This window comes from Canis aureus, chromosome 16, assembly GCF_053574225.1.
Source record: "Canis aureus isolate CA01 chromosome 16, VMU_Caureus_v.1.0, whole genome shotgun sequence".
Classification (NCBI taxonomy): Eukaryota; Metazoa; Chordata; class Mammalia; order Carnivora; family Canidae; genus Canis; species Canis aureus.
Window position 1 is genome coordinate 30,691,555 of NC_135626.1, and position 13,999 is coordinate 30,705,553.

Here is a 13,999-nt window from a genome sequence, read left to right on the forward strand (position 1 = left end):
TGGCTTTCTAAAGAGAGAGGCCTAGCACAGCTGGCTTCTAGAAAAAATTATTCTCCTCTACCCATCACAGGTTCACTGGCTGGGACCCTGTAAAATGGAGTGGCAAAGACAGAATAACAAGAGGAAATCATCTAGCTGTTTATTAGCACATGTATCACACAACACGTGGGAGGATGCAGTGATAAGTAGCTTAAAGGGGTTGGTTAGAATTTGGGCTTATATAGCATTTAACAAAAGAACACTAAATTTGTAGTGAAGTGACAATGAAAAGGAAAAGAACTTTGAGTTTTTAGGGTGGCAAATTGTGGAAAGATTAATATGTGTGGGAAAATAAGAGCTAGTTCGTAAAATTTGTTACATGGATTCCTCTGGTGCCAACTGGGAGCTAAGAAGAGCCTATGGAGTCGTCTTCAGTGGTTGAGACTCACCCCACCCTTCCTAGAAGGGAGGGGGAGGACAGAAAGTTTTCCTTGTGTCTGGCTTTTCTTAATCACCTTCATCTCAAAAGAATCCTTATGTCAGAGTAGCATATTTTAGAGTGGCATACTCTGAATACCCTTCAAATTCAAGATTAAATATGTTCTTTCTCGGGATCCTTTGAAGCACATGTTTCTTCTAAGCTACAGAAGAAAAGCATAGTAGCCCTTTGCCCCCTCCTACCACAATTTGGAGGCAAGTGTCTGCCCTAGAAAGACGAAAAGAATTGCAGTGAGATAAAAATCTTCATTTTCCAGTTCTGATAGCCTAGATCTGAACACTTGAGGCTTTTGCAATAAGGAGGGTCAAGTTTCAAAGATCACTATCTCTGCAGTAAGCTCTAGTGCTGTTTTGGAAAAAGTTAACAAATCCTCCAGCTAACAAATGTTCTTAGGTTTAGCAGCGTATAACTGACTGGATGACTGTTTCTGGCTTCTTCCCTCATCCTGTCCCCCCTTTAGCCCCACTTTCCCCATCCCAATATATCCTAAGGAAAGCTTCCTCCCATAACCCATTGAAAGAGCCAAGCTAGTAACTAGAGACATAGTAACAGAGGATCAGAAAGGGCACAAGAAAAAACACTATCCTGTCCTCCCCACCACATTCCCTTGCATAGATTCTAAAAGAGATAAATAAACTTCTGCAACCAGGAGAAAGGAAGGATGTAATATTAATTAAGCACCTACTATATACCAAGTGTTTTCCTGATTATCTAATCCTCACAACAACCCTATGGAAGATATTATCATCCCCTTTATTTTTTTTCAAATATTTTATTTATTTATTATAAGAGACAGAGACAGAGACAGAGAGAGAGAGAGGCGCAGACACAGGCAGAGGGAGAAGCAGGCTCCATGCAGGGAGCCCAATGCGGGACTGGATCCCGGGTCTCCAGAATCAGGCCCTGGGCTGAAGGCGGTGCTAAACCTCTGAGCCACCTGGGCCATCCATTATCATCCCCTTTAAAAGATATGGACACAACAGCCAAAAAGGAGAAAACAACCTAAATGTCCATTGCCAGTTGAGTGGATAAACAAAATGTGGTACACACACACACTGGAATATTACTGAGCCTTAAAAAGGAATGAATTCTGATCTGTGTTACAACATGGATGAGACATTTAGATATTATATCTAAGACATTATTATGCCAGGTGAATTGAGCCAGACACAAGGGGACAAATCCTATATGATTCCATTTACATGAGGAACCTAGAATAGGCAAATTTACAGAAATAGAAGGTAGAATATGAAAGGAGGGGAGAATAGGAGTTATTGTTTAATGGGTATAGACTTTCTATTTGGGATGATGAAAACATTCTGGAAACAATGGTATGGTAGCACACACTGTGAGCATACTGAATGCCACCAAACTGTTCATTTAAAAAAATGGTTAAATGGTAAAAATTGGGCAGCCTGGGTGGCTCAGCAGTTTAGCACCGCCTTTGGCCCAGGGTGTGATCCTGGAGACCCAGGATCAGGTCCCACATCAGGCTTCCTGCATGGAGCCTGCTTCTCCCTCAGCCTGTCTCTCTGCCTCTTTCTCTCTCTCTCTCTCTCTCTCTCTCTCTGTCTGTCGTATCTCTCATGAATAAATAAATAAAATCTTTTTTAAAAATGGTAAAAATTGATACCATGTATATTTCACTACAATTGAAAAAAAAAAAAAAGATATGGAAACTGAGGTTAACTATCCCAAACCACACAGTTCTTATAAGGGGGAGCGGGGATTTGAAATATGTCTGACATACTTTTTTCTCCACATGATAACAAATTATCATGTGGAGGAAAAAAATGTAGATAATGGTAAGACTAATCTTCAGACAAAGCAGAAACTGCAACTGAATTAACAGTAGCTTTTCAGGTCTACTCCCAACTGATTTCCTGAGCTGCGGTTGTGTTTTGGATGACATCTGGGTGAATGGAAAGAATGTTAACACATCACTCTTTGCATATTATCTAACCACATACTCATTAAGTCTCTCCTGTAGATGGCCTCCTCTGTTATGTTAGCCCCTGGTTCTACCTCTGTTTGAACTTTGAGAATAATTAAAGAATAAAAAGAAAAACAAATATGGCTCTGAAAGCCTATGGATAATGGTCTTAAGGAGAGTAAATATGGTGATTCCCTTCAGCCAGTGTCAGAGCATTTTGAGAAGTCACTAGACTGTAGTTCTTAAGCTCATCTTTGTCTCCCATCCCAGGTAGCTGACACAGTATCTGGCCAAGAGCAGTATTTTCAAATTTTTTAGTTAACTGAATTAAATTTAGAAATTTCAACCCTGGGATCCCTGGGTGGCGCAGCGGTTTGGCGCCTGCCTTTGGCCCAGGGCGCGATCCTGGAGACCCGGGATCGAATCCCACGTCGGGCTCCCGGTGCATGGAGCCTGCTTCTCCCTCTGCCTGTGTCTCTGCCTCTCTCTCTCTCTGTGTGTGACTGTCATAAAGAAATAAAGAAATAAAGAAATTTCAACCCTAAAGCTGCCAGTTGAAACTCTATAGGACCAGTCTAGATATTCAGTAAGCCAAAGTCTCTAATGGAAATCAGTGATCTAAATTCTTTAGTGGTTATTGTACCCCCTCTACCACCACCACCATAGCAAACAGAGATTAATTCTCCTTTTTGGAACCATGTTCTGGGCATGTTGATCAAAGGACCACTGGAGAAGTTTTAAGTACTGTATCCTTTCCTCATAATAATAATAGCTAATGTTGACAGCCTGACACGATCTATCTACCAAAATAATACAATATGGAACATTTAACATAACCTATGAAGCATTATATTTTTGCCTAAAATATTTATCTTGAATTTATGAGGTCTTTAGACTTAGTTTCTAATTCATGGGAAATACACAAGGCAGAGAAATAAGTTAAAATTACACTACAAACCAGTAGGTAATGATAGGATGTAAGACATTCTTCAAGACAATTGAAAAAAAAAAAAAAGACAACTGGCCTTACTTTAAGACATTAGTACCATAGAAAGTACGAGGGGGAGGAAGCTACTGTTCTAGGTTATGGGAGACTAAAAAAATATAAAATCAAAATACATGATGTGAACCTTCAATTGATTCTGATTTTTTAAAAAAACAAGTTATAAAATGGACAATTAAAAATATCTAATTATGAAAAAAGAAAAAATATCTAATTATGGACTGGAAGTTAGGTATTAGAGAATTAATGCCCAATTTTTTATGTCTGATCCTTCTTTTTAGGGAGTGCATGCTGAGGTATGTAGGGCTGGAGTGTCAATGGTGTCTAACACTTATTTTTGAAAGGTTTTACAAAAAAATACACACACATGCCTATGTGTAAGCTAAACAAATATGACAAAATGTTAACAGCTGTTAGATCTAGATATTCAGTATTTGGGTGATCATTGTACTATTTTCTTAAGCTTTCCATACTTGAACATTTTCAAATTAAAATTTATTTTAAAAAATAAACATCAAAACAAGGAAAAACTTAGTGTTTTTTGAGTGTATTCTGTGTCCGGCATTGTTCTAATATAAGACTTATATTGACAGCTCATTTAATCTCCATAACCATCCTATGAGACAGATGCTAATATTCTTCGCAATTTAGTGAGGAGGAAAATATTTATATAATACAAATCTCACAAGGAAAGAACATGGGGTCATTTCAAGGCCATTTCCCAACAGGGCTGAAGTGAATTGTTTCACTTACAATAAATGCTAAAAAAAAAAGACAAGAGGCAAGCGTGGAATCAAAACCCCCACATGGAATTCCAGATTACTGAGTGCTTTCCTGACCCGGGAAACTCATGTCTTCCTTTTTTTTTTTTCATCCCTTAAATATTCATTAACACAGCTACTGATATTGCTTCAAGCCCCATCTTTTAGGAAGTTGTTAATAAAATGGCCTCAATCCTGCCAGAATTTTGTTCAGTTTCTAACGTTGGGGTCAAGTCGTTCCGTTTTGATAGCAGGAAACAGAGCAGTGGAGCTGAGGCTCTGCACACGAGACCATTTGTCCCACCACTGCCTTCAGTGGCTGTGGTCCTCTGGCCCTTTCTCTTGTGAAATGCAGGGTCTGACCACAGAAAGCATAAGATCCTTTCCAACTGAGCCTTGCTGTCACCAGAGCTTAGAGTAATCAATTTCACAACAATCTGTTTTATTTTGTTCAATTAGGGATTTTTTTTTTTTAAGAGGTTTCTCACAGTGGGCTAAATTACTTCCCTTCTAAAGTTTTGTGGTTCTGTTTTAAAAGTGTCCTCTGCGGCCACTCCCTGACCTCTCTTTTCATCCCACCAGTCCCTTTATCTGATAACCCCTTGCGAGCTCAGGCAGGAGACTCAAGGTTCAAACAGTGGGGCCCGAGGGGGAGGGAGGCCGACAGGAAGCATTTTACATTGCAAGTCTGTCCCTCTGGTTAGAAATGGTGTGGTGTGCTAAGTTCAAGTCTCAACCTTCTTTACCTCCTCAACTTCATATCCCACCCATAGTAGGAAGGGCACAAAGTAAACCTTCAATCACCTTCAAGTTCGAAATAGGTTGGTAGGTAGATGTACAAGAATTCTGCTACAATCTGTTCGGTCTCCAAAACTGTATCAGCCAGAGAGCTTATCCAGATGGGAGTCAGAAAGAATGGCCAAGCCCAACTCTTCCAAGTGGTGATGGGACTTTTTAAAATATTTTATTTATTTATTCATCAGAGACACACACAGAGAAAGGCAGAGACATAGGCAGAGGGAGAAGCAGGCTCCCTGCAGGGAACCTGATGTGGGACTTGATCCCAGCACCCTGGAGATCATGACCTGAGCCAAAGGCAGATGCTCAACCACTGAGCCACCCAGGTGCCCCAGGTGATGGGATTTTAATCTTGTAGCTGAATTGTCAAAAATGAGCCCTGGGTATTGATGTTTAGGAGTTTCATGCAGGTCTGTGATGACCCCCAGTATTGCAGCTGGAAACCTCTAGGCAAACTGCAGTGTATCTGACTTGGCAGGAACTGGGCCAGAAGAAGGACATGAAAGCAGAAGGCTAATCTCCACCCACCCTGTCCACCCTCCATCTATCCTACTGCCATCAGCCCCTCCCCCCAGCTCCCCCACAGAGCAGTTCCTCAACATTTTCTTACTTAGAGTTTTCTGCAGAAGTAACTTTGCGTTGTGATTGATTTTTCACCTTTATTTCACACAAACGCTTTAGAAAACACTTAAATGGAGGCATTTCAAACTTTTGGGAGAAGGGATTTTATTTTTTTTTTTAAGATTGTATTTATTTATTCATGAGAGAGACACACACACACAGAGGGGGTTGGGCAGAGGCATAGGCAGAAGGAGAAGCAAGCTCCCCACAGGGAGCCCGATGTGGGACTCGATCCCAGGTCTCCAGGATCACGGCCTGGGAGGAAGGCGGCACTAAACCGCTGAGCCACCGGGGCTGCCCTGGAGAAGGGATTTTAATTTAAGGTTGCCAGTTGTCCTTACTTTTTAAAATACAGAGTATATCCATCAACTTCAAGATGTAGCACTAAACCCAAAAAGCCTTTCAGAGGAAAGGAGTCCCTTCACCACCATGCCTAGCAGCTGTGGGAAACGGACCTTGCTCATTTCCAAGTGTGGGTGGGAACACAGAGAGGCCTGTGCCACTTTGATAGTACCATCCTTGCTGACAGGCTGATCTCCCTCCCTTTGCCCAGGACATCCTGCACCAGTATTTCTAAATCAGGACCAAATGCAACAAAGTGCAAACTCTACATTCCATTCCTTCTCTAGGAAAGCTCTGTGATAGTTCCTTTCTTGGAAAGGGGGAAGGTGGAGGACTATGTGGGCAACTGTCCCAGGAACATGTTTTCAGGGCAAATTTTCCTAACTTCCCATGGAAAGAGACTTCAAAAGGCAATGGCTAGAGTAATGTGTTATGTCCCAAAATTGATCCAATGTACATTCTGCTACAAAACAATTCCATTTTGGGGGGTGCCTGGGTGGCTCAGTCAGTTAAGTGTCTGCCTTCCATTCAGGTCATGATCCCAGGGTCCTGGGATTGAGCCTCATGTTGGGCTCCTTGCTTTTTAATTGAGGTTGGGGGGAAACGCATATTAATAACTGTCTTGGAGATTCACACTGTGCACTGGTATGTTAAAGCCTACTGTAAGGAAATCTATTTCTGTTTAATAATGCAAGATTTCCAAAAGCTATTTGACCATATAGGTTTTTTTAATCTCTTGTATGTAACATCTATTATCATCTGTTCTGAGGAGTACAAATTGGGAAGTGCTGGTTTAACGGAAAATCATGAACTTTTATGTCGGCAAATCTAGATGGGAATCACTATGTATCATTTCCTTGCTATGAAGCCCTGGGGAATTTACTTGACTTCTCTGACTCTCTATTTTGCCATCTTTAAAAAAATAATAAGTGAATAATTCCAACCTTACAAGGGTAGTGAGGATGAAATAAGCAAACATTGCTTGGCGAGTGACGGGAGCCCTAATGACACCTTGTGGAATGGAGGTTGTGGGGCACTTTCCAGATCCCCTTCTGGATAAAGGAAAGACTTGCTTTCCCCAGCTGCCAGAAGACAGCCCTCAGCCCTCAGACCTCTTCAGAAATTTTATTGGCTGAAGAGATCCATCTGTTGCAAGGACATGTCCCATCCTCAGGGAAGCTGTGGAGGGGTGGGGGTTCCAAAGGTCTGGCTCTCTCACTCAATTTTGAGGACCAGTCTGAAGGGCTGTGTCAGCTTCAGAGTTTCCCCATTGGGTTGGCTAAGGCCTCCCTTGAGATGACATTGCAGTCTATATTCTCCTTTTTCCCCAAACCTACTTCCATTTCTTCCTCCCTGTCATCCCTTCTCCTTCACTCTTCTCCCTTCTACAGATGTTAATCCAAGAGCACTCCCTAATAAACCTTCTACACACAAATTTCCACCTCAGAGTCACCTTTCTGGGGACCCAGTCAGTACTACTGTGATTCCAATAGCCCACCTTTCATCAGGACTTTGATGGCAGGAAAGAGAGACATGCATGGTGCAAAGGGCTTCAGCAGGACACAGATTCATGCATCTAGTTAAGTTCCTTAAAAGAAATGCATCTCACACCAAGAAAATGTCCTTCCCATAAATGACTCCAACAGGCTCCTTCAGGAAGCCAGGGGCAGATAGTAAATATTTTAAGCTTGGCAGGTCATATAACTTATGTTATAACTACTCAACTCTGCCATTGTAGCATGAAAGAAACCATAGACAATATGTGAGACAAATGACCATGGCTGAATTCCAATAAAAATTTACTTACAGAAACAGCAGACTGGATATGGCCATACACCATGCTTTGCCAACCCTTGCACCAGACTCTTGTTTTTCAAGGCAAATTGATCCTAGGATCATCAATATCACCTTGAATACTGCTAAAAAAATGCTAAATCTCAGGCTCAGGCCCAGAATTCCTGAACCAGAATCTGTAATTTAGCTAGATGGTCAGGTGATCTCTAATATGTTTGAGTTTGAGCAGCAATGCTATATAATGTCCATATGGTAAGGTCATAGATAAGCATCACCATGAGTTGGTTAGCTTCTCTCTGTTCCAGAATTACAGCAGAAATATTGGAATCCAGCCTATACCAGCTATCTTGCAAAAGTATGCCACCTAGAGCAGGTCAGCTCCACATACTTCTTTACTGGGCAAACCAAGTAAGTTTTGACTTTCTAAATGGAGGCCAGTGGTTAATTACCATGAAGGATACACATTTATTAAAAAGATATAATCAAGCTGATACAGAGAGGGGGAGAAAAAGGAAGAAACCTTCTTATCTTTTAGGGAAAGTTGAGTAAAAGAGGTCATCTTGACTGTCAGACACGAGAGCTCATCCTTCTGATTCATGCAGTCCTGTTTTTCCAGTAGAGACTGCAATATTGAATTAGTCAAATGATTCTGCAACATCATTTAAATGACATAAAATGTCTGCTTGTATCTGAGCATGATTCCGAAGGCGGACTTGCGCCAGCCCATCTGTTTCTCTGGAGAATATATCCAGAATTAATTCTATTAGAAACAATAGGCTTGTTTTGGCAGGAGAGCCCTGGAAAGTGGATATAAAAGGCCTGTGTGCTAGAAGAATGATCCTCAAAAGGAACATCACCAACATAAAGGCAGATACATCTTATTATCCCCTCCACTTGTGCCCTAACAAATGCCCAGAGATGCTTTCTTAGCTGGACTTAACCACTGTATCCTCTAAAGCAGTGGTTGGCAAACTTTTTCTGTAAAGCGCCAGATAGTAAATATTTTAGGCTTTGTCAGCTATACAGTCTCTGTTACAACTGCTTAACTCTGCCACTGTAGCACAAAAGCAGCCATAGACAATATATAAATAAATGGGAGCAGTTTTATTTAATAAAACTTTATTTATAAAAGCAAGCAGTGAGCTGGAATTGACCTACAGATTTTAGCTGGCTGATTCCTGTTCTAGCAACTGGTCTAGACCAGCACTTCTCAAACTTTTATGTGCATAGGAATCACCAGGGTTATTTTGCTAAAAAGGCAGAGTCTGATTCAATAGATGGAACAGATGGAGCCTTATATTTTTAACCAGCTCCCACATAACAATGATGGTGGTAGTCTAGAACGACACTCTTGAGTAGCAAGGATTGAACTTAGACCCATAATTCCCAACCTTGGATATACCCTGGAATCACCTTAAAGAGCTTTCTATCCTCACCCACAGACCCAAATTCTGTGACTTGAGGATCAGGATTTTTAAAAGCTACCCAGGTAATTTTGATATGCAGTTAAAGTTAAGAACACTGCCTAGCAGGCAAATGAACTACCTAGCAGTTCTATGATAAACATTAAAATCACTACTTAAATTTCTAAAATGGTACATTTGTTCAGAGTGAAGTTTTCGAGGAAAGAAAAATATCTCTACCCAAGAGGAATAACACTATTTCTTATGTGTAAAGCAAACAAGTCCCTGAATTAGCTAAAGAGTATTTAATTTAAAGTCCAAATGGATGAATAAGCCTTGTAGAGGGAACAAACCCCTTTCTCTTAGATTGGGGCAAGAAGAAAAACACAAGATTTTGTTAGAATCTAAATGTTGGGGCATTTTTGTCAACTGTTCTGTAGAGGGAGAAATACTGAACACTTTCTGAGCACTTAGCATGTCCCAGGGAAAGTCATCTGCTCAGTGTGGGGGATGGGGATAGTTTCTAAGAACGTTAGGAGAGAATGCAGAGCAGGGGACAAATAGACTTCTCAGCACTGTAATGGGCCAGTTACAGTTAGAGACATTTTTCAACTGAATGAAAGGAAGAATTTGCTGACAGTAAAACTGTCCAAAGTTGTCACTGGCTCCCATCAGAAATGGCGCACTGTTGTCCATAAAAGCCGTGTATCAAGAAAGTTAAGCAGGGCGTTACCAGTAATTTTGGTATTAGCCCTTCAACTGCCAACCTTTGCAAATGAATGACTTTAAAAGTACACTCTAGGATACAATCAAGTCTATCTCCGTAATAGCATCTCTCTTAATTATTTGCATTATTGATTCTCTTGGAGCAGAAGAAAAAGGTGTGGCACAAAGTTGGCATGCCATGAATTGCACACAACCCACAAGCCATCTTGCCTCATTGGCATTATCCCTCAGGTGTGGGGTGGTAGGATAAAAGGGATGCAAACTGCTTATTGCAATAGATAGTAATGTGGCAAGGGGAACCAATAATTGAATTCAGGGAGGGGATGTTGAACAGAGGCAACAGTTAAAAGTCTTTCCAACTCTAAAAACTCAGAGAATCTAAGAAAACACCCCTGCTTGCATTTGTTCTTTTGGTTTGGAAAGTAAAAGTTCCATAAGGGAAGGAAAATGAGTCACTACATAAATTATTCAGGGCCTGAAGTCCTTTGGGGAATTCCTCTCTGAATTTCCAGGCAGGAATCTTCTTCCATATCTCAAGCCTGGGTCAAGGCTGTATTTTTGATCTCTCAGCTGCAGAGAAAGGCCACATATAAATACTTAGCCTTCCTCCATCTCGTATCTTCATGATTATCAAAAGCATCACCTTGTACATAGCTTGTAATACATTACATGCAGCCAACAAAAGAAGAGCATAAAACAAAACCAAAAATGGACAGTGGATATTTTATTACCTCTCTTTTACAGATTCTATGTGTTTATAAAGTTAGGAAACAACTTTCTAGCTTGGCATCAAAGTCTTTCATGATTTGATGCTAACATTTCTACACATACAACACATTCTTTTCCTTAAGTCAACAACTTAACACTCGAGCCAAACCAGACCACTACCTGTGGTCCCAACAGCCTCTATATCTTCCCATCTCTGAAAACTTACTCATAATATTTACTCAACCTGTTTGTCATATTTTTTTTTTATTCACCTTTGCTGGTCAGTATCTTTCCATTCTTCATCATCCAGGCTAAATACTTCCTCCATGAAAGCTTTCTTTAAAACCTTGGCACACAGAATGTATCTATCCCTCACTATGGTGTCTTAATGCTTTATGCCTCTGTTGCCATATTGGTTTAGCATTATTTTGTGAAGCCCAGCAGATTTTAAGCGCCTGAAAGACAGAAGTTGCTCTTTATTCATCTTTATATCCCATCCTCTGACACAATCCCACTATTACCACCTTTGCAATACATACAGTGCAGGTCATGGTACCTTATGTACTCTAGGTGTTTAATGAAAGTGGGTGGGGTATGTGAATCTCTATGATGTAGGAAATGGAGATTGGGAAGAATTCCTATCTAGCCCAAGAGGGGCAAGAAAAGGGAGAAGGTTATAACCAGGGGCTGTGAGCACTTATTAAAATTAGATATTTAATGTCTGAGAACAAACCCTTGCACTTAGTACTAAGTGTTTTTCAGGTGCTAGCCACACCCATCCTCCCTTGTAAAAGAACTGCCCCTCACCTCACAGACTCTGATGAAATGGTTGGTGAGTCAGTTGTGTTTGTTCTTTCATAGTCCATCCTCCAACCTGAGTTGATTGGATCAGGGCTGCCAGTTCATAGAAAGCCTATTTACCTACGGTCTCAGGAGACAAGTTTAGCTCAGCTAATGGCTTCTTCCACTGAGAATTTCATATTGGGACTTGGAAATACTTAGCTGGGAGCTATAAACACCAGAGTTGCTATAATAATAACAACATAGCAAATAATAATAATAATAATAATAATAATAATAATAGCTGTATTATTGAGCATGTACTATGTGTTATCACTATGCTGGGTATTTAAGGACATTATCTTACTTACTTCTCACAAAATCCTACAAGGTTGAGGCTGTAAATAGCTCTATTTTAGCGGTGAGGAAACTGGAACCAGAGAAGTCAAGTGCCAAGTCAGGAGTCAAATTCAAGCAATCTGCCTCTAGAGTCTGTGCCCTTAATCTCCGTGCTGAAATGTTTGTTTCTCCAGGGCAGGGCAGGACAGTGCAGAATGAAATGTCCTGAAGACACAGAGATGGGGCACCTCTTTGAAGGTTCCAAATAAACCAAGGAGTAAGCTGAGGAAGTCAGCCTATGGAGGAAAACAAAATAACTACAGGAGGAGCAGCAAAGAGAGCTACATAAATGAAAGATCACACAGCTGCAGAAAACCTCATTTCCTGTCAGCTGTAAAATTCCCAAAGGGTTAGCAATATTGTGTTTCCTGCCTTAAGATTTCATGAACCCGACTGCTTATGTCAAATTGACCTTTGTGTGAGCTGAATCAAGTAGGGCCTCCATGAGATGAACAGAACCCCGTGCGCTTGTTGCAAGTCCATATCACCATACTGAATGTTCAGCCTGTGGACTCAGGTCACACTCATGGCATGTCCTCACCCCCACCCCCACCCCACCAGCTCAGCTCCAACTCTACAGAGCCTCCTGCTCAGGAAAGAATTCATTACTTAGAGTCAGATTGAGTCAATAAAAATACAGGATTGAGTTGAACTCGAATCTCAGTTAACAATGAATAATTTTTTAGCTCTGCTGCTTCATCAACTGTGTGACCTTGAACTGGTCCTTGACGTTTGAATCTCAACAGCTTCCTTTATTAAAAAAACATGGGTGTGGGGGTAGGGGCTACGGCAAACAAAACATTCAGCCTGCCTCCTACTTCCAGCCAAGACTGCGGTTGCAGTTTACCTAAGATAGACTAGGTGAAAAGGCTGTGCAAATAGGGAGCATTTTTTTTTTAAGCCTGGCATTCCTTAGCACTTGTGTGTAAACCATGGCTTTTTTATCAGTGGTTTCGTGCCAGCCGTAAAGAAAAAGCTACTGTTATCACCATGGTATTTCTCCCACTCGTGTCTCTGTTTACAAAGTCACAGGTATTGCCAGAGAAAGACATTCTTTTTTTTTCTCACTGTTAAAAAACAAAATTCAACTGAGTAAATTTGAATATCAAATTAACTTTATTATGCACAAAATTCAACTGGGTAAATTTGAATATCAAATTGCTTTATTATTCAGGAATTGGCCAGCATCCCATGGAGCCAATAGAAAGGAGCTCCACCAAGCTGTAGAAAAGGAAAGGCTTTTAAACCTAAAAAGGGGACCCCAAAAGGCAATAATTAGCAAAGGATGAATTGTTTCAGGCACGGTGGCCTTCCTGAGAGGAAATGGAAAGGGTCTATTAGCAGGTTATCTCACTAATAATAATAACTCTACCTTAACTGGTTAAAGGTTACATTCCCAGAGGGTTTAAATGCGATTAGGTTAGGTATTAAGTCTTGATTTGCTGCGGTGGGATTTAGCATAAATGACTCCATTTTGGCTTGGCTGTTTCCTTTTTAATATCACTAATAAGTCAACCCTGGAAGCACCAGTCTCTTTCCCAGTAAGACAGATCTATTTTCCATTTTACTTACGGGAGAGATGGTCTCCTGGGATGACTCTCCATAGTCTTGGCTCTCTGCTTTGCCAAACCTTATCTTCCCTGCCAGCTTGGGCCTCAGTGGCCCACTCCCTACCCCTTCAGCAAGGACTGTGATTCCTGGGGTGCCTGGGTGGCTCCACTGGTTAAGCGTCTGCCTTCTGCTCAGGTCATGATCCCAGAGTCCCAGGATCAAGCCCCAGATCAGGCTCCCTGCTCAGCCTTGAGTGTGCCTCTCCCTCTCCCTCTGCCCCTCCTTCTGTTCATTCTCTCTCTCAAGTAAATAAATAAAATCTTAAAAAAAAAAAAAAAAAAGGATTGTGATTCCTCTTCAGGGGACCCTTAACTAATTGTTTGGAGAGAAACTTGCATGGCAATAAAGAGATGGGACAGATGGACATTACCTTGAGAGTCCAGGCAACTGTGACTCCCTGATAGAGTTACATGTTCAAGACACAGAGAGGTTTTAAATATAGTTTAATTTTTTCAAGTGGGTTTGTTTGTAAATGAATCATGTCTCCTTTATAAACATTATTTTGTGGTGTTTTCCCAACTCAGAAAGGTTTAGTGTCTCATCAAAACCACAAATCTCGGGATGCCTGGGTGGCTCAGCGGTTAGGCTACTGCCTTTGACTCAGGGCGTGATCCTAGGATCCAGGATCTAGTCCCACATTCC